Below are 26675 nucleotides of genomic sequence, written 5' to 3' on the forward strand. Positions count from 1 at the left end.
TTTTTTTTTTTGGTCAGCTGTAATCCAGGCAAAGGTTTCCAAGTTTGTGAATTAATCCACTGTCTCCTGCTTACAGCTAGCTAAGAAGGATACAGTATCACATTATATATTTACCAAAATACACGCTTCAATATGTGAACCAGAATTAATTTACATTTTGGGTAGAAAAATCCATTTTGCCTCAATCATTTCATGTAAACACCTGAGAAATTGTTTTTCTGAAAGCTGCTGGGAAACTTCCAGAGTGATCTATGGAACTATAAATGTGAATCTATTTGTAATTGACAAGCAAATAAGTCTCAGGCATGTTCTTAGGGTTTCAAGCGACTCTGACTAGTCCTCATGGCAGAAGAGGAAAAAAAGTACTTTTCTGAAGGTAACTTTAATTTTCTGCCCACATTCGGCAGACGTGAAGGAATTTAGGGGAAATTTTGCATTTAATGAAACCCATTTATAAATTTTTCTTATGAAAATAGTATACCGGTTGCAGCAATCATGGGGACAGGAAGTGCTCAATCTTTGTTCAAGTCATTGGTTGTGAGTATTAGAAGTGAGAGCTGCTGAGGTCTGTGGTATAGGAGGAGTGGGCTGAAGAATCTTGTTAAAAGGGAGACTTACACATTTCAGTGTAAGTCTAAGACCACAAGTAGATACGACCTTTCAGGGAAAAAAAAAAATGCCAAAGAGGGGGATTGCTTCCCCTGCCAGGAGAGAGAATTTTTGTACAGCTCTCAGGAGAGCAGTACTGGTCCAGCAGGGGTTTGATTGATTTGCAACTGGATAGGTACTCACGGGAAGAAAGTGTTCCAGAAATATTTGGAAGTTATGGTTTCTCTATTGGACTGCCTTGAAAATTTAACTGTCCCCACAGGTGCTGTGTGATCTGTAAAAAATGTAGTGGCTCATGAGCTTTTGGCGGTGGGTGATGAAGGGTGATGGTGATATGCTGAAAGAAATCAAAATTCTTTTTTTTTTGGTCAGGAATGGTAGCTTGGTTTGATGTATACTAGCTAATATTTACTGAGGGTTCAGGCTGTACCAAGCAGTATCTAAGAACTTAAATGTATTTACTTATGAGGGAGGTACTTTTACTAACCATGTTTGATAGATAAGGAAATTGAGGCAAAGAGAGGTTAAGTAACTTGCCTATGGTTACATAGCTAATTAGTGATAGAGTAAGATTTATATCTAGATAGTTTCACTGCAGAGCACACGCTCTTTACTGTTTTGCTACACAGCCTCCAAGGGCATAACCAGGAGGAGGCACTTATAGGCTTACATCATTCAGGTTACTCTGAAGTGAGACAGTGTCCCAGCAAAAAAGTTAAGTGAGGAATTGGATTATCTTCTGGTGAATTCAGTCAATCCTATTTGTCAACCCATCTATTTTGAAACAGTCAAGTTGTTGATGATGGTGTCTAAGTCCTCAATTACTGTTTCGTCTTTTTTTCACCTGTTTTCCTAAATTCTCCACTTCATTGTATTGATTGAGTTTGTACCAGCTAAAAAGAACCAAAGTGCAGTGATGCAAATGAAGTAGCCTGGATCTAACCTTGAACGTATTTCTCTTTGCCAATGTGGAATTTGGAGACACGTGTGTAACTTTAATTGGGAAAAAGTTGGAGTCAACATGACCCTCAGAGATCATCTGGGGATGAGGGATCTGAGGATCACTGAGGGTCAGAGACTTGCACAGGATCACACACAGTGGTTCAAGGAGGGGCTTCAAGGGAACCTAGGATGCTCGCTTTCCAGAACAGAGCTCTTTCCACAATGGTGCCCTGTGACCTGAAGAAGCTGAAAAGTAACAGCTCTGGTGACAAGGCATTTGCTGACAAAGAGGCAGAATCCAATAGTGAAATTGTCCTATTAGAAGTCTCCTGGGCCATTCATCCAGAGAGAGCCCTCGGGGAGGAATACGTTTGGCTCAAATTTACTCTTTAGTACAATAGATGCCTGACAATGAGGTGGCTGGGGCTGGTTGGGATGGTGATAATGACAAGTTGGCAACCAAAATAAGAATAATCCAGATTTATAACTTGAAAACCTAACCCGAACCACAGTGTAAAACAAGGGATTATCAAATGCCAAGGACCTCAAGGGATTTGATATCTCTGGAAATTAGGCCAATTTCCTCTTCATATGTCTAAGTCTTTTGAAGAGATCATGATACTGTAATCCTACCTTTGACAGTTGTGGAATAGTTCGATTGTGATTGATTTAAAGTCACAGGAAAAGTATCCTATCTCTAAAAATTAATTTAAAACATCACAGCCCAAAAGACTAAATGTTAGTGTCCCATGTTTCTAGGCACATAAATATTTACTGACCAAATAAATGTTTGCTCTAGCCAGTACATTACATTCCTGGCTAATCCTGATCTATTTTTATGTGAAATAAAATGTTTAAATTATGATCAAAACACTTCTTTTAAGTTACTTAACTAATATTTAATTAAATAACTGCCAGTTAGTATCATTTGCATAATAGTTTTTGACCGCTTTGTACAATTTCTTTAAAGTCTTGACTAGGTTTTTGTTAATAGTGAGGACATAACTGATGCCTTAAGGTTTACATGCCTCTAATATTCTGTACAATTAAGTTTCTGCTTTTCTATTCAGCTCACCTTGTTAGATGGGGATAAACTATTTTGTACCAACTTAACAGGAATATTGCAGAACCAGTGAGGAAATGCCCAAAGTGCTTTGATAATCTTACTTGTGTGTGCCTGGTGATAGTAATTAAAATGTCTTTCGTGAGCAGCACGTAAGTGGGTTTTTAGTCTTTGAAACAAGTTGATTTTCAACTTGATAATGTAGTTAAATTCAGCTTCATTTTGAAATGTAAGTATTTTAGAGTAGAAAAAATTGGAAATTTCCCCCACTAAAAGAAACTATGACTCCTTGGAGAAATGCTTGACTCTGGGTCTGGGTCAGGAAAAGCTCAGGTGAGCTTGGGACTTCCTGTTCTGCCCAAAGGAGAGGAAGCTCTCCGAGATGTCTGAGGACACGCCAAAGGGACGTAGCAGCCGTTCTAAAGGGTGCCCACTGCCTAAAGATGCGATAAGTTGAGCAGCCAAAAAAGAATAATGACTACAATTGGTTGACACATGTGGAAAATACAAAAATCCATGAGTTCATTGCTTTTTTTTCCGTAAAAACACCAAATGGCAGATGACGCCGGTGATGCGGGAGGCCCCGGAGGCCTCGGGGGCCCTGGAATGGGAGGCCGCGCTGGCTTCCGCGCAGGCTTCTGCAGCGGCGTCCGGGGTCGCGGTCGGGGCCGGGGCCGAGGCCGCGGAGCTCGCGGAGGCAAGGCCGAGGACAAGGAGTGACTCCCCGTCACCAAGCTGGGCCGCCTGGTCAGGGACATGAAGATCAAGTCCCTGGAGGAGATCTATCTCTTTTCCTTGCCCATCAAGGAATCTGAGATCATTGACTTTTTCTTGGGGGCATCTCTCAAGGACGAGGTTTTGAAGATCATGCCTGTGCAAAAGTAGACCTGTGCTGGCCAGCGCACCAGGTTCAAGGCGTTTGTCGCCATCGGGGATTACAACAGACGTGTTGGTTTGGGTGTGAAGTGCTCTAAGGAGGTAGCCACTGCCATCCGTAGGGCCATCGTTCTGGCCAAGCTCTGCATCGTCCCCGTGCGACGAGGCTACTGGGGGAACAAGATCGGCAAGCCCCATACCGTCCCTTGCAAGGTGACTGGCCGCTGTGGCTGTGTGCTGGTGCGCCTCATCCCTGCCCCCAGGGGCACTGGCATCATCTCAGCCCCTGTGCCCAAGAAGCTACTGATGGTGGCTCGAATTGACGACTGCTACACCTCTGCCAGGGGCTGCACTGCCACGCTGGGCAACTTCGCCAAGGCCACTTTTGATGCCGTTTCCAAGACCTACAGTTATCTCACTCCTGATCTCTGGAAAGAGACCGTGTTCCCCAAGTCTCCATATCAGGAATTCACTGACCGTCTTGTAAAGACCCACACCAGAGTTTCCGTGCAGAGGACCCAGGCTCCAGCTGTAGCCACCACATAGTTTTCTACAGGAAAAATAAAGTGAATGAAGCTAGTTTAAAAAAAAAAATCCATGAGTTCATAAAGAACGAAAAAAAGAAGAGAGCGAAAGGAAAAAAGAACCTCAAAACTCATCTGGCACCTTTGGAAGTCACTGCTGTACCAGGCTGATACTCTGATAATCATTATTTAAGGAAAGAATTAAGGATTTATCCTACCTTACCTGTATAGTTTCCTACATAAATTGTATTTTAGAGTGCCCAAATTGCCTGAATTGATGAAGAGTGATAATTTTTTCTTTTCCATTATAGTTTATTCCAAGTTATTGAATATAGTTCCCTGTGCTATACAGTAAGACCTTGTTGTTGATCTATTTTAGATATAGTAGTTTGTATCTGCTAATACCAAACTCCTAATTTATCCTCCTCCCCCCACAACTGCTTTCCCCTTTGGTAACCATAAGTTTGTTTTCTATGTCTGTGAGTCTGTTTCCATTTTGGAAATAAGTTCATTTACATCAGTTTTAGGATTCCACATGTAAGTGATATCATGATATTTGTCTTTTTCTGCCTGACTTCCTTCACATAGTATGATAATCTCTAGGTCCATCCATGTTGCTGCAAATGGCATTATTTCATTCTTTTTTTATGGCTGAGTAATATTCCATTTTATCTATATCTGTATCTATATACCACATCTTCATCCATTCATCTGTTGATGGATATTTAGACTGTTTCCATGTCTTGACTATTGTAAATAGTGCTGCTATAAACATTGGGGTGTATGCATCTTTTCAAATTAGTATTTTCTTTGGATACATGCCCAGGAGTGGGATTGCAGGATCATATGGCAGCTCCATTTTTAGTTTTTCAAGGAGCCTCCATACTGTTTTCCATAGTGGCTGCACCAACCTACATTCCCACCAACAGTGTAGGAGGGTTCCAGTTTCTCCACATCCTCTCCAGCATTTGTTAATTGTAGATATATATTTTTTTAAACATCTTTCTTGGAGTATAATTGCTTTACAATGTTGTGTTAATTCCTGCTTGTAGATCCCTTAATGATGGCCATTCTGACCCGTGTGAGGTGGTACCTCATTGTAGTTTTCATTTGCATTTCTCTAATAATTAGCAATGTTGAGCATCTTTTCATGTGCCCATTGGCCATCTGGATGTTTTCTTTGGAGAAATATCTATTCAGGTCTTCTACCCATTTTTCGACTGGACTGTTTGATTTTTTGTTATTGAGTTGTATGAGCTGTTTATATATTTTGGAAATTAAGCTCTTGTCAGTTGTATCATTTGCAAATATTTTCTCCCATTCTGTAGGTTGTCTTTTCATATTGTTTATGATTTCCTTTGCTGTGCAAAAGCTTATAAGTTTGATTAGGCCCAATTTGTTTATTTTTGCTTTAATTTCTATTGCCTTTGGAGATTGACCTAAGAAAACATTGGTATGATTTATGTCAGAGAATGTTTTACCTATGTTCTCTTCGAGGAGTTTTATGGTGTCATGTCTATCTTAAAGACTTCTTTAAGACATTTTGTGTTTATCTTTGTGTACAGTGTGAGGGTGTGTTCTAACTCCATTGATTTACATGTGGCTGTCCAGCTTTCTCATCACCACTTGCTGAAGAGACTGTCTTTTCTCCATTGTATGTTCTTGCCTCCTTTGTCCAAGATTAATTGACTGTAGATGTGTGGGTTTATTTCTGGGCTCTTATTCTGTTCCATTGCTCCATATGTCTGTTTTTGTGACAATACACAAATGTTTCTTTATTACTGTAGCTTTGTGGTATTGTCTGAAGTCTGGAAGGGTTATGCCTCTAGCTTTGTTCTTTTTCCTAAGGATTGCTTTGACAATTCTGGGTCTTTTGTGGTTCATATACTTTTTAGGATTATTTGCTCTATTTCTGTGAAAAATGTCATAGGTAATTTAATAGGGATCACATTAAATCTGTAGGTTGCTTTGGGTAGTATGGCCATTTTAACAATATTAATTCTTCCAATCCAAGAGCATGGGATATCTTTCCATTTCTTTGAATCATCTTCAATTTCCTTTATCAACGTTTAATAGTTCTCAGCATATAAGTCTTTCACCTCCTTGGTCAGATTTATTCCTATGTATTCCGTTTTTTTTTTTTTTGGATGTGATTTTAAAAGGGATTGTTTTTACTTTCCCCTTCTGATGTTTCATTGTTAGTGTAAAGAAATGCAACAGATTTCTGTATGTTAATCCTGTATCCTGCTACCTTGCTGAAGTCATTTATCAGTTCTAGTAGCTCTTGTGTGTAGTCTTTAGGGTTTTCTATATAGTGTCATGTCATCTGCATATAGTGACAATTTTACCTCTTCCCTTCCAATTTGTTTATTTATTTATTTTTTACTGAAGTATAGTTGATTTACAATGTTATGTTAATTTCTGCTGTAGAGCAAAGTGACTCAGTTATACACATATACACATTCTTTTTTATGTTCTTTTCCATTATGGTTTATCCCAGGATATTGAATATAGTTCCCTGTGCTATATAGTAGGACCTTGTTGTTTATCTATTCGATATGTAATAGTTTGCATCTACTAACCCCAAATTCCCAGTCCATTCCTCCCTAACCCCCACTCCTCCTTGGCAATCACAATCCTGTTCTCTATGTCTGTGAGTCTGATTCTGTTTCATAGATAAGTTCATTTGTGTCATATTTTAGATTCCACATGGAAATGATATCATATGGTATTTGTCTTTCTCTTTCTGACTTATTTCACTTGGTATGATCATCTCTAGGTCCATCCATGTAGATGCAAATGGCATTATTTCATTCTTTTTTATGGCTGAGTAATTTTCCATTGTATATATATACCACATCTTCTTTATCCCTTCATCTGTCAATAGACATTTAGATTGTTTCCATATCTTGGCTATTGTGAATAGTGCTGCTACGAATGTAGGGTGCATGTATCTTTTTGAATTAGTTTTGTCTGGTTATATGCCCAGGAGTGGGACTGTTGGATCATAGGGCAACTCTACTTTTACTTTTTTAAGGAACCTCCATACTGTTCTCCATAGTGGCTGTATCAATTTACATTCCCACCAACAGTGTAGGAGGGTTCCCTTTTCTCCATGCCCTCTCCATCATTTGTTATTTGTAGACTTTTTACTTACTTATTTATTTATTTATTTATTTATTTATTTATTTATTTATTTATTTATTTATTTTTAACATCTTTATTGGAGTATAATTGCTTTACAATGGTGTGTTAGTTTCTGCTTTATAACAAAGTGAATCAGTTATACATATACATATGTTCCCATATCTCTTCCCTCTTGCATCTCCCTCCCTCCCACCCTCCCTATCCCACCCCTCTAGGTGGTCACAAAGCACCGAGCTGATCTCCCTGTGCTATGTGGCTGCTTCCCACTAGCTATCTATTTTACATTTGGTAGTGTATATATGTCCATGCCACTCTCTCACTTTGTCACAGCTTACCCTTCCCCCCCCCATCATCAAGTCCATTCTCTAGTTGGTCTGTGTCTTTATTCCCGTCTCAGCCCTAGGTTCTTCATGACCTTTTTTTTTCTCTTAGATTCCATATATATGTGTTAGCGTATGGTATTTGTTTTTCTCTTTCTGACTTACTTCACTCTGTATGACAGACTCTAGGTCCATCCACCTCACTACAAATAACTCAATTTCGTTTCTTTTTATGGCTGAGTAATATTCCATTGTATACATGTGCCATATCTTCTTTATCCATTCATCTGTTGATGGACACTTAGGTTACTTCCATGTCCTCGCTATTGTAAATAGAGCTGCAATGAACATTTTGGTACATGACTCTTTTTGAATTATGGTTTTCTCAGGGTATATGCCCAGTACTGGGATTGCTGGGTCATATGGTAGTTCTATTTTTAGTTTTTTAAGGAACCTCCATACTGTTCTCCATAGTGGCTGTATCAATTTACACTCCCACCAACAGTGTAAGAGGGTTCCCTTTTCTCCATGCCCTCTCCATCATTTGTTATTTGTAGACTTTTTAATGATGGCCATTCTGACCGGTGTGAGGTGGTACCTCACTGTAGTTTTGATTTGCATTTCTCTAATAATTAGCAATGTTGAGCATGTTTTCATGTGCCTCTTGGCCATCTGTATGTCTTCTTTGGAGAAATGTCTATTTGGTTCTTCTGCTCATTTTTCTTTTTTTTAATTTTAACCTTTGTGTTATCAGCAGTAACAAATTAGAAAAAATCTGATAATGGGAATCCTTCACTAAAAACTTCATTGTGATAAAATTAGTATCAAATTAATCCATTCTTGATTGTTTGTTTAAAAAAATCTCAAACCTTTTCAGCAGTGGTCACTAGTGTTGTCAAATATTACAAGGCTTCTTAGGCCATAACCAGTTTTGTACTTCAAATATTTCGATGAGAAATATGGAGGGAAACAAAGTGCTTTTTGTTGTTGTTGCAATTTTGTTTATTCTACTTCCATATAAAATGTAACACATAAAATCGTGGTAGCTGTAATCTGTAGAAATTGCCATAATGTACATGACATTTTACTTCTGTTCATGGGCTAAATAGTCAGCACAAGGGTCCTTTATTTTATTTTTGTGTAATGGACAATTTGAAGATTCCTTTTTATCTTTATCAAATGTAATTGAATTTATACTTCTGCTAAAACAGAGTTGGATGGATAAAATTCTATCTTTACACAATGAAGGCCATATGGTCTTTTCAGTGAGGGGGAACAAAAACACAGCTTTAGAGTTTCACACAGGAAAACCACATTGGATCAAGTAGACCTGACTGACTTTTTTTTCCTATCCTTTTTTTTCCTTTAATTTTTATTTTATATTGGAGTATAGTTGATTAACAATGTTGTGTTAGTTTAAGTACAGTAAAGTGATTCAGTTATACATATGCAAGTATCTATTCTTTTTCAAATTCTTTTCCCATTTAGGTTATTACAGAATATTGAGTAGAGTTCCCTGTGATATACAGTAGGTCCTTGTTCATTATCTATTTTAAATATAGTATGTTGAAGAGAAGTGGTGAGAGGGGCATCCTTGTCTTGTTCCAGATTTTAACGCTTTCAACTTTTCATCACTGCGTATTATATTGGCTGTGGGCTTGTCATAAATGGCTTTTATTATGTTGAGTTATGTTTCCTCTACACCCACTTTGGTAAGAGTTTTTATCATGAATGTATGTTGAATTTTGTCAAATGCTTTTTCTGCATCTATTGAGATGATCATGTGGTTTTTGTTGTTTCTTTTGTTGATGTGGTGTATCACATTGATTGATTTGCATATGTTGAACCATCCTTGTGAACTTGAGATGAATCCCACATGGTTGTGGTGTATGATGTTTCTTATGTGTTGTTGGATTCAGTTTGCTAGTATTTTGTTGAGAATTTTTGTATCTATATTCATCAAAGATATTGGCCTGTAATTTTATTTTTTGGTGGTATCTTTGTCTGGTTTTGGTATCAGGGTGATGGTGGCTTCATAGAATATCTTTGGGAGTGTTCCCTCCTCTTCAATCTTTTGGAAGAGTTTGAGAAGGATTGGTAAAACTCTTCTTTGTATGTTTGGGAGAATTCACTTGTGAAGCCAGCTGGTCCTGGACTTTTGCTTGTAGGGAGTTTGTTTTTGTTTTTGTTGTTTGTTTTTTTGTTTTTGTTTAATTACAGATTGTATTTCACTTTTAGTGATCTGTCTGTTCAAATTATCTCTTTCTTCTTGATTCATTTTGGTGCGCTGTGTGTTTCTAGAAAGTTGTCCATTTCTTCTAGGTTGTCAAATTTATTGGCATATAATTGTTCATAGTATTCTTTTTTGTATTTCTGTGGTATTGGTTGATATTTCTCCTTTTTCATTTCTTATTTTGTTTATTTGGGTGTTCTCTCTTTTCTTCTTGGTGAGCCCGGCCAGAGGTTTGTTAATTTTGTTTACCCTTCAAAAGAACCAGCTCTTGGTTTTATTGACTTTTTTCTATTTTTTTTTAAACAGATTTTTAAAATTTTTATTTATTTTATTTATTTATTTTTGGCGGCATTGGGTCTTTGTTGCTGCGTGCAGGCTTTCTCTAGTTCCAGTGAGTGGGGGCTACTCTTTGTTGTGGCGTGCAGGCTTCTCATTGTGGTGGCTTCTCTTGTTGCAGAGCATGGGCTCTAGGCAAACAGGCTTCAGTAGTTGTGGCGTGCGGGCTCAGTAGTTGTGACGCACGGGCTATAGGGTTCGCGGACTTCAGTAGTTGTGGTACACAGGCTTAGTTGTTCCATGGCATGTGGGATCTTCCTGGACCAGGGATCAAACCTGTGTCGCCTGCATTGGTATGCAGATTCTTAACCACTGAGCCACCAGGGAAGTCCCTTCTATTGTTTTTTAAATCTCTATTTTATTTATTTCCTCTCTGATCTTTATTATTTCCTTCCTTCTGCTGACTTTAGATTTTGTTGTTCTTTTTCTAATTATTATAGGTGGTAGGTTAGGTTTTTTATGATATTTTTCTTGTTTTCTGAGGAAGGCTTGTAGCGCTATGAACTTCCCTCTAGGAACTGCTTTTGCTGCATCCCATAGATTTTGTATGGATGTGTTTTAATTGTCATTTGTCTCAAGGTATTTTTTTTAAATAAATTTATTTATTTATTTATTTATTTTTGGTCTTTGTTGCTGCATGCAGGCTTTCTCTAGTCACGGCGAGTGAGGGCTACTCTTTGTTGCAGTGTGTGGGCCTCTCATTGCAGTGGCTTCTCTTGTTGCGGAGCACAAGCTCTAGGCATTCGGGCTTCAGTAGTTGTGGCTCGCGGGCTCTAGAACACAGGCTCAGTAGATGTGGTGCACAGGCTTAGTTGCTCCACAGCATGTGGGATCTTCCCAGACCAGGGCTTGAATCCATATCCCCTGCATTGGCAGGCTGATTCTTAACCACTGTGCCACCAGGGATGCCCTGAAGGTATTTTTAAGTTTCCTTTTGATTTCCTTGTTGACCCAGTGGTTTTTTTTTTTAACATCTTTATTGGAGTATAATTGCTTTACAATGGTGTGTTAGTTTCTGCTTTATAACAAAATGAATCAGTTATACATATACATATGTTCCCATATCTCTTCCCTCTTGCGTCTCCCTCCCTCCCACCCTCCCTATCCCACCCCTCTAGGTGGTCACAAAGCACCGAGCTGATCTCCCTGTGCTATGTGGCTGCTTCCCACTAGCTATCTATTTTACATTTGGTAGTGTATATATGCCCATGCCACTCTCTCACCCTGTCACATCTTACCCCTCCCCCTCCCCATATCCTCAAGTCCATTCTCTAGTAGGTCTGTGTCTTTATTCCCATCTTGCCACCAGGTTCTTCATGACCTTTTTTTTTCCCTTAGATTCCATATATATGCGTTAGCATACTGTATTTGTTTTTCTCTTTCTGACTTACTTCACTCTGTATGACAGACTCTAACTCCATCCACCTCACTACAAATACCTCCATTTCATTTCCTTTTATGGCTGAGTAATATTCCATTGTATATATGCAATTGTATATATCTTCTTTATCCATTCATCCAATGATGGACACTTAGGTTGCTTCCATGTCCTGGCTATTGTAAATAGAGCTGCAATGAACATTTTCGTGCATGACTCTTTTTGAATTATTGTTTTCTCAGGGTATATGCCCAGTAGTGGGATTGCTGGGTCGTATGGTAGCTCTATTTTTCGTTTTTTAAGGAACCTCCATACTGTTCTCCATAGTGGCTGTATCAATTTACATTCCCACCAACAGTGCAAGAGGGTTCCCTTTTCTCCACACCCTCTCCAGCATTTATTGTTTCTAGATTTTTTGATGATGGCCATTCTGACCGGTGTGAGATGATATCTCATTGCAGTTTTGATTTGCATTTCTCTAATGATTAATGATGTTGAGCATTCTTTCATGTGTCTGTTGGCAATCTGTATATCTTCTTTGGAGAAATGCCTATTTAGGTCTTCTGCCCATTTTTGGATTGGGTTGTTTGTTTTTTGGTTATTGAGCTGCATGAACTGCTTGTAAATCTTGGAGATTAATCCTTTGTCAGTTGCTTCATTTGCAAATATTTTCTCCCATTCTGAGGGTTGTCTTTTGGTCTTGTTTATGGTTTCCTTTGCTGTGCAAAAGCTTTGAAGTTTCATTAGGTCCCATTTGTTTATTTGTGTTTTTATTTCCATTTCTCTAGGAGCTGGGTCAAAAAGGATCTTGCTGTGATTTATGTCATAGAGTGTTCTGCCTATGTTTTCCTCTAAGAGTTTGATAGTGTCTGGACTTACACTTAGGTCTTTAATCCATTTTGAGTTTATTTTTGTGTATAGTGTCAGGGAGTGTTCTAATTTCATACTTTTACATGTAGCTGTCCAGTTTTCCCAGCACCACTTATTGAAGAGGCTGTCTTTTCTCCACTGTATATGCTTGTCTCCTTTATCAAAGATAAGGTGACCATATGTGTATGGGTTTATCTCTGGGCTTTCTATCCTGTTCCATTGATCTATGTTTCTGTTTTTGTGCCAGTACCAAACTGTCTTGATTACTGTAGCTTTGTAATATAGTCTGAAGTCAGGGAGCCTGATTCCTCCAGCTCCATTTTTCATTCTCAAGATTGCTTTGGCTATTCGGGGTCTTTTGCTGAGGAGGGGGTGCGGGGTGGGCTACCAGGGCTGGGCGCTGGGCTCGGCAGTCTGTGGCTGCTAGCTACTCCGCAGCCACCGTGGCCTGCGCTACCCACCTTCCGCCTCGCCCCGCGGCTGGCCCCGCCTGACCCATTGGTTTTTTAGTAGCATATTGTTTAGTCTCCATGTAATTGGTTTTTTCTCATTTCTTTTGCTGTGGTAGATTTCTAGTTTCATGCTGGTGTGGTCAGAGAAGATGCTTGAGATAATTTCTATGCTCTTAAATTTGTTGAGGTTTGTTTTGTGCCCTAGTATGTGGTCAATCCTAGAGAATGTTCCATGTGCGCTTGAAAAGAATGTGTATTCTGTTTTTTTAGCATATAATGTCCCCAAAATATCAATTAAGTCTAACTGTTCTATTGTGTCATTTAGGATCTCTGTTGCCTTACTGATTTTTGGTCTAGAAGATCTGTCCATTAATGTGAGTGCATTGTTAAAGTCTCCTACTATTATTGTATTCTCAACAATTTCTCCTTTTATGTCTGTTAGTATTTGTTTTATGTATCTGGTTGCTCCTATATTAGGTGCATATATGTTGATGAGTGTAAAATCCTCTTCTTGTATTGATCCTTTTATCATTTTATAGTGTCCTTTATATTTCTTTATGGCCTTTGTTTTAATGTCTATTTTGTCTGATATGAATATTGCAACCCCTGCTTTCTTGTTATTTCCGTTTGCATGAAATATCTTTTTCCATCCCCTCACTTTTAATCTATGTGTATCCTTTGCCCTAAAGTGGGTCTCTTGTAGGCAGCATATTGTAGGCTCTTGCTTTTTTTATCCAGTCTGCCCCTCTATGTATTTTGATTGGAACATTAGTCCATTGACATTTAAGGTAATTATTGATAATTATTGCCATTTTAAACCTTGTTTTCCAGTTGAGTCTATGTTTCTTATTTGTCCCTTTCTTTTTCTTTTCCTTTGTGCAGTTTGATGATTTCCTTTCATTTTATGCTTATATTCTCTTCTTTTTGGTTTTTGTGACTCTATTGTATGTTTTTGATTTGTGGTTACCCTGCTTTTCAAGTATATTAACCCCTTCCTATATCTGCTTACTTTAGACTGATAGTCATATAGGTTCAAACATATTCTAAAAAAAAAAGGAATCTATATTTTCTTACTCTCCTCCTCCACATTTCATGATTTTGATGTCCTCTTTTACATCTTTATGTTTATCCTTTTGCTGTTCCTTTTGTTATCATCACTTTCACAAATATATTTTTTTCTTTTTGATCTGTATACTGGCTTATTTAAGTGATTTACTTTCCAACTGTGATTTCCTCTTTCCTATATCTTCTTGCTTCTTTTCTATTTAGAGAAGACCTTTCAATATTTCTTTTAGGATAGGTTTAGTATTGCTGTATTCTTTAGTTTTTGCTGGTCTGAGAAATTCTTTCTCTCTCCTTCTATTCTAAATGATAATCTTGCTGGTTAGAGTATTCTAGGTTGCATACTTTTCCCTTTCAAGACTTTGAATATATCTTGCTACTCTCTTCTGGCCCACACTTTTTCTGTAGAGAAATCAGGTGATACCCTTATGGGGGTTCCATTGTAACTAACTCTTTGTTTTTCTCTGCTGCCTTTAGAATCCTCTTTATCTTTAACTTGCTATTTTTATTATAATGTGTCTTGGTGCACGTCTGTTTGGGTTCATCTTGTTTGGGACACTCTGTGCTTCCTGTGTCTGGATATCTGTCTCATTTTTTAGGTTTGGGAAGTTTTCAGCCATAATTTCTTCAAATACATTTTCTTTTCTTTTCTTTTTTTTTTTTAACATCTTTATTGGAGTATAATTGCTTTACAATGGTGTGTTAGTTTCTGCTTTATAACAAAGTGAATCAGTTATACATATACATATGTTCCCATATCTCTTCCCTCTTGTGTCTCCCTCTCTCCCACCCTCCCTATCCCACCCCTCTAGGTGGTCACAAACCACCAAGCCAAATACATTTTCAGTCCCCTTTTCTCTTTTTCATCCTTCTGAAATCCTTATTATGTGTAGATTGGCACACTTTATATTATCCCATAGGCCTCTTATATTGCTTTAATTTTTTTCATTTGGCTTTCTGTCTGCTGTTCTGATTGGGTGATTTACATTATTCTATCTTCCAGATCACTTAGTTGATCTTCTGCATTATTCATTGCCTTTAGCTCAGCTTTCATCTCAGCAAGACAAATTTTCTAGTCTTTCTTGGTTCCTCCTTGCAGTTTCTAGTTCCTTTTTACAGTAATCTACATTTATGTTGATAGCTTTTCTTAATTCCTTCAGTATTTTCATTACCTCCTTTTTTTGTTCCCCATGTAATTAATTTTTTTTATCTTGATCTATTGTTAACACTTTTATGAATTCATCAGTTTTCCATTAGAGTTCTGAAAATGCTTATTCATTCAGTTCAGCAGTATAGTCACTTACCAGAAACCTGTACTTGTCAGAGTCTTTTCCATGAATTCCTTGAAGATGAAACCCTTTTATAGGAACATTTTTGCAAAAGCATCAGAGTACACCCAGAACTGTCTGTAAATGACAAAAGACTTAAAAATGACCAGAGTTAAAGATTTCATGAAAGTTCATTATAATGCAATTGACAAGGAAATTTAGTTATTTCTGAGATATACATTTTAAATAACTAGAATTATGACTTATTATACCAGAACATATAAGATTTTTAGAAATTTCATGTAATGTCTGAAATATTTATACTAACATATTTCCATACAAATAACCCAAAGAAAGTTTAGTATTTGTTGTTTTTTTGTTTGTTTGTTCTTTCTACTGCATGTTCTTATTAGTCATCAATTTTATGCACATCAGTGTATACATGTCAATCCCAATCGCCCAATTCAGCACACCACCATCCCCACCCCACCGTGGTTTTCCCCCCTTGGTGTCCATATGTTTGTGCTCTACATCTGTGTCTCAACTTCTGCCCTGCAAACCGGTTCATCTGTGCCATTTTTCTAGGTTCCACATACATGTGTTAATATATGATATTTGTTTTTTTTTTTTTTTAAACGTGCTGATCCATTTATTTATTTATTTATTTATTTATGGCTGTGTTGGGTCTTTGTTTCTGTGCAAGGGCTTTCTCTAGTTGCGGCAAGTGGGGGCCACTCTTCATCGCGGTGCATGGGCCTCTCACTATCGCGGCCTCTCTTCTTGTGGAGCACAAGCTCCAGACGCGCAGGCTCAGTAATTGTGGCTCACGGGCCTAGTTGCTCCGCGGCATGTGGGATCTTCCCAGACCAGGGCTTGAACCCGTGTCCCCTGCATTGGCAGGCAGACTCTCAACCACTGCGCCACCAGGGAAGCCCTGATATTTGTTTTAATCTTTCTGACTTACTTCACTCTGTATGACAGTCTCTAGATCCATCCACATCACAACAAATGACTGAATTTCGTTCATTTTTATGGCTGAGTAATATTCCATTGTATATATGTACCACATCTTCTTTATCCATTTGTCTGTCGATGGGCATTTAGGTTGCTTCCATGACCTGGCTATTGTAAATAGTGCTGCAATGAATATTGGGATGCATGTGTCTTTTTGAATTATGGTTTTCTCCGGGTATATGCCCAGTAGTGGGATTGCTGGATCATATGGTAATTCTATTTTTAGTTTTTTAAGGAACCTCCATACTGTTCTCCATAGTGGCTGTATCAATTTACATTCTCACCAACCGTGCAAGAGGGTTCCCTGGGCTTCCCTGGTGGTGCAGTGGTTGAGAGTCCGCCTGCCAATGCAGGGGACACGGGTTCGAGCCCTGGTCTGGGAAGATCTCACATGCCGTGGAGCAACTGGGCCTATGAGCCACGACTGCTGAGCCTGCACGTCTGGAGCCTGTGCTCCGCAACAAGAGAGGCCGCGACAGTGAGAGGCCCATGCACCACGACGAAGAGTGGCCCCCACTCACCGCAACTAGAGAAAGCCCTCGCACAGAAATGAAGACCCAACACAGCCAAAAATAAATAAATAAGTTAATTAATTAAAAAAAAAAAAAAGAGGGTTACCTTTTCTCCGCACCCTCTCCAGCATTTGTTGTTTGTAGATTTTCTGATGATGCCCATTCTAACTGGTGTGAGGTGATACCTCATTGTAGTTTTGATTTGCATTTCTCTAATAATTAGTGATGTTGAGCAACTTTTCATGTGCTTCTTGGCCATCTGTATGTCTTCTTTGGAGAAATGTCTATTTAGGTCTTCTGCCCATGTTTGGATTGGGTTGTTTGTTTCTTTAATACTGAGCTGCATGAGCTGTTTATATATTTTGGAGATTAACCCTTTGTCCGTTGATTCGTTTGCAAATATTCTCTCCCATTCTGAGGGTTGTCTTTTCGTCTTGTTTATGGTTTCCTTTCCTGTGCAAAAGCTTTGAAGTTTCATTAGGTCCCATTTGTTTATTTTTGTTTTTATTTCCATTACTCTAGGAGGTGGATCAAAAAAGATCTTGCTGTGATTTATGTCAAAGAGTGTTCTTCCTGTGTTTTCCTCTAAGACTTTTATAGTGTCCGGTCTTACATTTAGGTCTCTAATCCATTTTGAGTTTATTTTTGTGTATGGTGTTAGGGAGTATTCTAATTTCATTCTTTTACATGTAGCTGTCCAGTTTTCCCAGCACCACTTATTGAAGAGACAGTCTTTTCTCCATTGTACATCTTTGCCTCCTTGTGTTTTTGTTTTTTACGTTTTTTTCCCCTGTATTTCATTTCTAATCTCATAGCGCTGTGATCAGAAAAGATGCTGGATATGATTTCAATTTTCTTAAATTTACTGAGGCTTCATTTGTGACCCAAGATGTGATCTATCCTGGAGAATGTTCCGTGCGCACTTGAGAAGAAAGTGTAATCTTCTGTTTTTGGATGGAATGTCCTATAAATATCAATTAAATCTATTTGTTCTATTGTGTCATTTAAAGCTTCTGTTTCCTTATTTATTTTCATTTTGGATGATCTGTCCGTTGGTGTAAGTGAGGTGTTAAAGTCGCTCACTATTATTGTGTTACTGTCGATTTCCTCTTTTAGAGCTGTTAGCAGTTGCCTTATGTATTGAGGTGTTCCTATGTTGGGTGCATATATATTTATAATTGTTATATCTTCTTCTTGGATTGATCCCTTGATCATTATATAGTGTCCTTCCTTGTCTCTTGTAACATTCTTTATTTTAAAGTTTATTTTATCTGATATGAGTATAGCTTCTCCAGCTTTCTTTTGATTTCCATTTGCATGGAATATCTTTTTCCATCCCCTCACTTTCAGTCTGTATGTGTCCCTAGGTCTGAAGTGGGTCTCTTGTAGACAGCATATATATTGGTCTTGTTTTTGTATCCATTCAGCAAGCCTGTGTCTTTTGTTTGGAGCATTTAATCCTTTCACGTTTAAGGTAATTATTGATATGTATGTTTCTATGACCATTTATTAATTGTTTTGGATTTGTTTTTGTAGGTCCTTTTCTTCTCTTGTGTTTCCCACTTAGAGAAGTTCCTTTAGCATTTGTTGTAGTGCTGGTTTGGTGGTGCTGAATTCTCTTAGCTTTTGCTTGTCTGTAAAGCTTTTGATTTCTCCATCGAATCTGAATGAGATCCTTGCCGGGTAGAGTAATCTTGGTTGTAGGTTCTTCCCTTTCATCACTTTAAGTATATCATGCCACTCCCTTCTGGCTTGTAGAGTTTCTGCTGAGAAATCAGCTGTTAACCTTATGGGAGTTCCCTTGTATGTTATTTGTCGTTTTTCCCTTGTTGCTTTCAATAATTTTTCTTTGTCTTTAATTTTTGCCAATTTGATTACTATGTTTCTTGGCATGTTTCTCCTTGGGTTTATCCTGTATGGGACTCGCTGCACTTCCTGCACCTGGGTGGCTATTTCCTTTCCCATGTTAGGGAAGTTTTCGATTATAATCTCTTCAAATATTTTCTCAGGTCCTTTCTCTCTCTCTTCTCCTTCTGGGTCCCCTATAATGCGAATATTGTTGCATTTAATGTTGACCCAGAGGTCTCTTAGGCTGTCTTCATTTCTTTTCATTCTTTTTTCTTTAGTGTGTTCCTCAGCAGTGAATTCCACCATTCTGTCTTCCAGGTCACTTATCCGTTCTGCCTCAGTTATTCTGCTATTGATTCCTTCTAGTGTAGTTTTCATTTCATTTATTGTATTGTTCATCTCTGTTTGTTTGTTCTTTAATTCTTCTAGGTCTTTGTTAAACATTTCTTGCATCTTCTCGATCTTTGTCTCCATTCTTTTTCTGAGATCCTGGCTCATCTTCACTATCATTATTCTGAATTCTTTTTCTGGAAGGTTGCCTATCTCCACTTCATTTAGTTGTTTTTCTGCGTTTTTTTCTTTTTCCTTCATCTGGTACATAGCCCTCTGCCCTTTCATCTTGTGTATCTTTCTGTCAGTGTGGTTTTTGTTCCACAGGCTGCAGGATTGTAGTTCTTCTTGCTTCTGCTGTCTGCCCTCTGGTGGATGAGGCTATCTAAGAGGCTTGATGGGAGGGACTGGTGGTGGGTAGAGCTGACTGTTGCTCTGGTGGGCAGAGTTCAGTAAAACTTTAATCCACTTGACTGTTGATAGGTGGGGCTGAGTTCCCTCCCTGAAGGAAGGTTGTTTGGCCTGAGGCAACCCAACAGTGGAGCCTACCTGGGCTCTTTGGTGGGGCTAATGACAGACTCTGGGAGGGCTCATGCCAAGGAGTACTTCCCAGAACTTCTGCTGCCAGTGTCCTTGTCCCTATGGTGAAACAGAGCCACCCCCCGCCTCTGCAGGAGACCCTCCAACACTAGCAGGTAGGTGTGGTTCAGTCTCCCCTGGGGTCACTGCTCCTTCCCCTGGGTCCCGATGCGCACACTACTTTGTGTGTGCCCTCCAAGAGTGGAGTCTCTGTTTCCCTCAGTCCTGTCGAAGTCCTGCAATCAGTTCCCACTAGGCTTCAAAGTCTGATTCTCTAGGAATTCCTCCTCCCGTTGCCGGACCCCCAGGTTGGGAAGCCTGACGTGGGGCTCAGTATCTTCACTCCAGTGGGTGGACTTCTGTGCTATAAGTGTTCGCCAGTCTGTGAGTCACCCACCCAGCAGCTATGGGATTTCATTTTACTGTGATTGCGCCCCTCCTACCATCTCATTGTGGCTTCTCCTTTGTCTTTCGATGTGGGGTATCTTTTTTGGTGAGTTCCAGTGTCTTCCTGTCGATGATTGTCCAGCAGCTAGTTGTGATTCTGGTGTTCTCGCAAGAGGGAGTGAGAGCACATCCTTCTACTCTGCCACCTTGGTTCCTCGCCTCACTACCTCATTTTTGAACTCTGTCTATTAGACTGAAGAGGTCTGTTTCATTGTTTGTTCCTTCAGGGGAATTCTCTTGGTCTTTTAACTAGGAGTGGTTCCTCTGCTTCTTCATTTTACTCGTATTTCTCTTACTCTGTGAGTTTAGGAGAAATAATTATCTACTGTAGTCTTGGAAGAGTATGTATGCGAGCATCCCTGCATAACTTGTGTGGGTTTAATACTTTTGGCGAGAAGCCTGCTTTTAGTTTGGATGCTTGCTGCCTCTTTCCTCAGTGTGTGCTGGCTGTTATCCCCTTGACAGGGAGTGTGCAGGTGTGGTGGCCTGCACGTGCTCAGGGGGCCTGTGCTGGGTGGGGTCAGCAATCGGTGCCTGCTCGTGGGTCATTCAGTGGTGGTGGCAGTGGCCTGTGCATGCTCCTCAGGTGGTGAGGGCAGCAACTGGTGACTGCTCAGGAGTCTCTCAAAGGCAGTGGCCTGTGCCTACCTCTGGAACCCATGATGGAAGCAGCCGCTCATGTGCACCCCTGGAGCTCCTGTAGGCAGTGTCCTGTTCCCTGAGAGCATGCGCAGGGGGAAGGAAGGTCCTATGGTGGGCCCACCCCTCTCCTCACATGTGCTCCAACAGTGGCACCTTGCCTGTCTGGCAGGCCCAGGCTTCTTCCACAGACACACTCAGTTGCCATACTCCAGCCCCTTCAGGCTGTCTCTGTGCAGCCATCCCTGGTCCTCTCCCTGGGTCTGACTCCTGAAGCCTAAACTTCAGCACCCAGCCCTTGCCCACACTGGCAGACAAGCGTCTCAGGCTGGGGAGCACAGGATGGCAGTACCGACCATCTGTGCAGGTCACTCTGTTTTGCCTTTCTCAAACTGTTTGCTGTGTTCTCCTCCAAGGCTCCAAAGCTCCCTTTCCATCCAGGCTGATCTCCCTGCCAGTGAGGGTACCTTCCAGGGTGCAGGAACCTTTTCTCCTTTACAGCTTCCTCCCTGGGACACAGGTCCTGTCCTGATTCCTTTCTCTCCTTTTTCTTTTGTCCTACCTGGTTATGTGGAGGTTTTCTTGCCCTTTCGGAAGTCTGAGGTCTTCTGCCTGTGTTCAGTAGATGTTCTGTGTGAATCGTTTCACATATAGATGTATTTCTGAGAGGAGGTGAGCTCTATATCCTACTCTTCTGCCATCTTGATTGCTCTCTTCCCTTCCAATTTGGATACCTTTTATTTATTTTTCTTCTTTGATTGCTGAGGCTAGGACTTCCAATACTATGTTGAATAGAAGTGGTGAGAATGGGCATCCTTGTCTTGTTCCAGATTTTAGTTGGAAGGCTTTTAGCTTTTCACTGTTGAGTATTATGTTGGCTGTGGGTTTGTCATAAATAGCTTTTGTTATGTCGAGATGTTCCCTCTATACCCACTTTAGTAAGAGTTTGTATCATGAATGGATGTTGAATTTTAAGGAGTGATTTTTTTTTTAAGCCAAAAAATTTTAGTTAGGGCTTCCCTGGTGGCGCAGTGGTTGAGAATCTGCCTGCCAATGCAGGGGACACGGGTTCGAGCCCTGGTCTGGGAAGATTCCACATGCCGCGGAGCAACTAGGCCCGTGAGCCACAACTACTGAGCCTGTGCGTCTGGAGCCTGTGCTCCGCAACAAGAGAAGCCACGATAATGAGAGGCCTGCGCACCGCGATGAAGAGTGGCCCCCGCTTGCCGCAACTAGAGAAAGCCCTCGCACAGAAACAAAGACCCAACACAGCCAAACATAAATAATAAATAAATAAATAATAAATAAATTTTAAAAAAAATTTTAGTTAATAAATGTGGAAAAAATAACAAAATTATAAAATCTCAATTTTTTTTATCCCCCAATGGAATAGATGATTCAGGCACTGTTATCAAAATGGATGCTAAAGTGATTAGGTGAAAGTTTAGAGGGAACTGGATATTTGAAAGATGTCAAAGTACTAGCCCATAGTATAAGGGGGAAAGTGGACATTATCAAGGGTGGATTGCCATTTGAGCCCCTTGTCAATCTCAGCCTCCCTAAAAGTGGGACACACAGGCATTGCATGCCTCCTTTGAGAAGCAATATGACATACACAGTACCACCTAAAATATACTTGCCAAAAAATAGCTTGAATCTAATCAAACTTTAAGATCTGACTTCTCACTGATAGGCAATACAAGGGACAGATGAATAAGTTAAATGATACCACAGCTAACAATCAGAAAAATCTAACAATTTCCTAGGACCATTGACCCTGGTTCTTTAATAAATCAATCAGCATAAAAAAAAAAAGCAAGGAGGTGCTCTCTGAACAAAGACATTTTGGGCAGGCAGGGAAATTTTTAAAAAGGCTGGGATATTAGGTGGTAATAGGAAATTATTACTAATTTTACTAAGTATCACAATATCAATGCTGTGGTTATGTAAGAGTAATGCCTTTTTTTTAAAAGCAATGCTTCTTGAAGTATTTAAGAATGAAATGTCATAACACCCAGGATTTGCTTTAAAACAAATATGGTAGATATGGCAGAATGTTAATAAATGTTAAAAATCTAGGTGCTGAGAATATGGGAGCTCATTATATTATTCTATTTTATATATGTTTAAAAGTTCTCATAATAAAAAGTTTAATGGGTGGTTAGGCTCAATAAAATTCCTTATGAATTAAGCTCTAAGGAGCAGTTCAAAATACAGAAAAAAACTGAAAATTCTTTTAAAAATACACATATATATGTAAATGTGGGACATTTTGATAAGAACTAAAATAGCTTCTCAGATGTAATAAGGATTTTTCTTGATAAACAATTTTTATGTAACAAAAAGAAAAATGAAGATGTAAACAGGCTCTAACATCATATTTTTTTCATCCTTTCAACAAACATTTAGCCCTCTCCCAGGCCATGGAGTTGCCAGGGAGAACAGGAGAACTTGATTCTTTGTCCTATAAAGCTTGTAATCTGTTGAAGACAGATTTTTCAACAGTCCACAAATAACTAATTATTTATTTACCATGGTGATAAATCACACGAGGTAGAAAAGCACAGGGCTATGAGAACTCAACATGAGTGTCCTAACCTCTACTTTCCAGGCAGACGAAATGGGCACATGGGAAGGCCACGAGCCAGGCATAAACAGAGCAAACCTAAGAAATTATTGTGACTTTCTGCAGTTTGCCTGTTTAATTCAAAAGCTGATTTTCACTAGAAAAGAAAGCACTTGTTTTAAGTATGTTTGCATTTCATTATTTATTTATGTGTGTGGCAGGCTGCCTGGGCTGAATTTAAGTGTGTCTCAGAGATGTCTGGACCTGTGGTGGGGACAGATAATGGGGCTTCAGAAGGAGACCTGGGGCACTTCTAGAAAAGCAACTCCACCTGTGTCCTCTGCTAAGCTCAGATATATCAGGGCAAGTCTGGGGAGCAGATGCGGTGGTCACAGGAGTCCATTTATAGTGGGGCTGAGGACCTTCCAGGGGCAATACTTAGCCAAGTAAAAGGAGAAACGAGGTCCAATGAGCTCAACCTGGGGGCAAGCTTTGCCCCATGCAGGAGAGGAAATGGACATTCTGATGCAGTGTGATGGCCATTTCTCCAGTCCATCCCTTGGTTCCTGGATGCATGTCTGGCTCCTAAGTAGAGAAGGGGGCCGATTTTCTCACACAGCACATCTAACCAAAGGAAAGAGGCATTCTTGCCCCACTGCAAAGCAGAGGGCACCCTACCTCTCTGAGGGGTGGTGGATGCCTGCTGAGAACTGCTAAACCTGGCCAGGCCTAGAGATTTCAAGGCCCAGTGGAGAGATGAAATAGCAGCTGGGCCGGGTACGGATGGAAGGGAGGTGGGGTGGGAGTGACCACATAACAGAAATGCCTGATAGAGGCTGTGAGACACCCCTTGGCAATTTCCAGAATTAGATGCAAGGGACTTAGCAGGAAGTCAGAGGTCCTGCATCAGTGGGAGCTACAAACCAGCAAACAATTTGCCTCTACAGGCTGGTGGGTCCGGGGGAAATTCGGGTTACGTGGAAATGAACAAATGAGTTGGCATGGCGCCTAAGTCAATTTGGAAGCTCAGTAGGTTTATTTATGTTGTATTGATTTGATTATTCTAAAACGAAGTTAAAATCAGAACTGCTTCTAATTAGGAGACAAAGTGCTCGTTTTGCAAAAATGATCTGGTATTTTATAGTAACTCACGTAGAGCTATGAGCTGGGCGGGATGCAGGAATAGCTAACACTGTTTGCCTTCTCTTTGTAGAGAGATATTGGCTGCCTTCAGAAACGCCCACTGGAGTTTTCATAAATAAAACATAGCAGAGAAACACCCAGTTTTTCCCTCTAGTATGAAAGGAATTAGTGTAGTCGATAGAAAAGGAAGCTGTGTATGAAACCCCAGACTGTAACACAGGGTTTTCGCCCTGGGGGGCTGAAAATACCAAAGATTGCAGAATCCTGTGAGATCTCAGGTGAGATCACAGCCCAGCCGGTGTGTCAGGAGGGGGCTGCCCACATGTTTAACCCTTAGGCTGCAAAGTTATTTTCCGAGAGCGTGTGTATGTTATCTTTTCTGTATAAATATGTATTCTATCATGCATATATAAATAAGGTGGACTACCAGTGGTTACGTCTTTCAACTAGTCTATAGATGAAAAGGAATGAAAAGCAGAAGAAAATGTAAAAGGTTACAGGGTAAGATGGGATAGTGAGTTTGATCTGATCTGATCCAGAGCTTCTTCTCTTGCCTAGAGTCTTTTATGGTGACACGAGTTTGCAGGCATCATGGGCTGAGGCGGAGAGCAGGTGCGAGATTCTGTACATGTGTGAGCGTCCAGTTTTGGGGGGAGGGGGTTGGGTCCCTCTGTGCAGCCCACCCCTCCCTCAACAATGGAAGTCCCTATGGTCACCACTGCTTCTCAGCAGGGCCTCCCCATTTAGTCTCAGGACAGGTGTTTGGCAATAACTGAGACCTTGCCCCAGACCTACCAGTGCTGGAGATTCATCAGCTACAGACCAACCAGTGGGGAGCCCTTTTCGTTATTTTAACTGTGCTGACCATTGATTTAGGACACTCACTATGGCTCCAATTAATTTCATTCATTTTGAAACAACAGTCAAGAGTGGTCATGTTGCTGAGATGTTGTATTCTGATCCCATTCTTATTTTTTCATTCCTAGGAAGCCTGCTATAACATATTTCGTGGTCTTGAAGTGACAAAAGTACAGCATTTTTGCTGGCTAGACAGTGATATAAAATGCTTGTATGTTTTAATGCATGCTGTATTCATTTCTGAAGCTTGCGTTATATGAGACTGTGTTCCTATCAGAAGCTACCTGATGGCGCAGTTGTTTGTATTGGGTTCTGAGACTCCTGTCAAAAAGAGAAGCACCCCTAAGGTTTGCTTCTGCTTTTCCTTTTGTTTTGGTGAAGTTAATAAAAATAACTTTCTGTGCAGTATGGGTCTCCCTCTCCCAACCCACCCATTTTGCCCTGAGTTAAGAACATACATTAAATGGTTTACAAATAAAAAAGAAAGTTCTGTCTTAATTTATTCTGAGATGATGTGAAAAGAGAGAGGCGTGTTCATAGTAATTTAGCTGTGGAGAACCTTCACAAATAACAGGTTCTTAGTTTTAAATATAAATGCTGTCGGGACGTTGCTGTTGTGCACACCGTAGAGAAAACCATAAAGAATGCCCGTGAGCCATTTAACCTAAAACATATACAATAGAACATACAAAAACACTAGAAGAAGGCCACATTTTAGGAGCGGGGAGTAGATGGCTGCATTCCCCTTGCTAGTAGCCGGCAGGTGTGTGACGTACTGGGCCCTCCTAGGACGCAGGTGCTGTGCTCCCTATTTTCCCCATCACACATTTTGTCCTGAAACACTTTGTCCAGTGACATGGCAAAGTGCTTCCTAGTTCAGTGCTGAGCGTCGGAATTTCATTCATTTATACTCTACTTCTTTTCAAAAAATGTGAATGGCTACAGTGAAATTGGATTTAAGGAGATTATGTTCACATCTCGTTCCTTCTACTTCTGTGACATTTGATCTAATGAACAAATTTTCCTCAGCTGTAAAATGGGAATCCAACTTAGACTATCTGCCCCATGAGGGCTCCTGTGATGCGCCCTCAGGTCTGGAGAACATGTGAAGTGTTACACCCATGAAACACCGTGGGTGCACTAGACACCTGTGGGGTTTTGATCAGTAGTATCCGGGGACCACATCGTTCCTGGGCTATGCTCGAGAACTGAGGAGTTTTAGGGACTCACCTGTGTTTCGTGAACACATTGGAGTCAAGTGTGGGATGGCCTTTGTGAGATTTTTGAGTAGCCCTTAGTGTCCTGGACGCCCCCTTTGAATTGCCCAGAACAAGAGAGAAAAGAAACTGGAAACATAGTTTAGTTTTCATCAAAAGTTATGATTTTATTTTTAATTTTAATATACCAGAAAAAAAATATTTCTTTTAATGTCGTGAAATAAGCACTTGAAAATAACAATTCCAGCATTGCTGTGATTTGCTCTGTGAGGCTTCTATGGGCGGGCTTTTATCTGAACAGAGGCGCTGGGGCCTCCCAGAGGCTGAATCTTCTAGTGGTTTTTAAGGTTGCAGCAAGCAACCTCCTGCCCGAACACGCCAAGAGAGCAGACCTGTCTGAATCGCACAGGCTTGGGCAGCATTATGGGGCTACTTCTGGAGA

The 26675-nt window shown here is 40.1% G+C and overlaps 1 long non-coding RNA gene and 1 pseudogene across 2 annotated transcripts in view; both read left to right on the forward strand.

Moving 5' to 3' along the window:
- LOC309661367 overlaps positions 1-26675 on the forward strand; it is a 45568-nt gene that overhangs the window by 15102 nt on the left and 3791 nt on the right. The window lies entirely within an intron of this gene.
- Positions 2-10009, forward strand: LOC309661311 (small ribosomal subunit protein uS5 pseudogene; annotated as a pseudogene). Its single transcript has one exon. The product of its transcript is annotated as a small ribosomal subunit protein uS5 pseudogene (transcript).

The sequence above is a fragment of the Balaenoptera physalus genome (assembly GCF_965194825.1).
Source record: "Balaenoptera physalus genome assembly, chromosome: 5".
Lineage (NCBI taxonomy): Eukaryota > Metazoa > Chordata > Mammalia > Artiodactyla > Balaenopteridae > Balaenoptera > Balaenoptera physalus.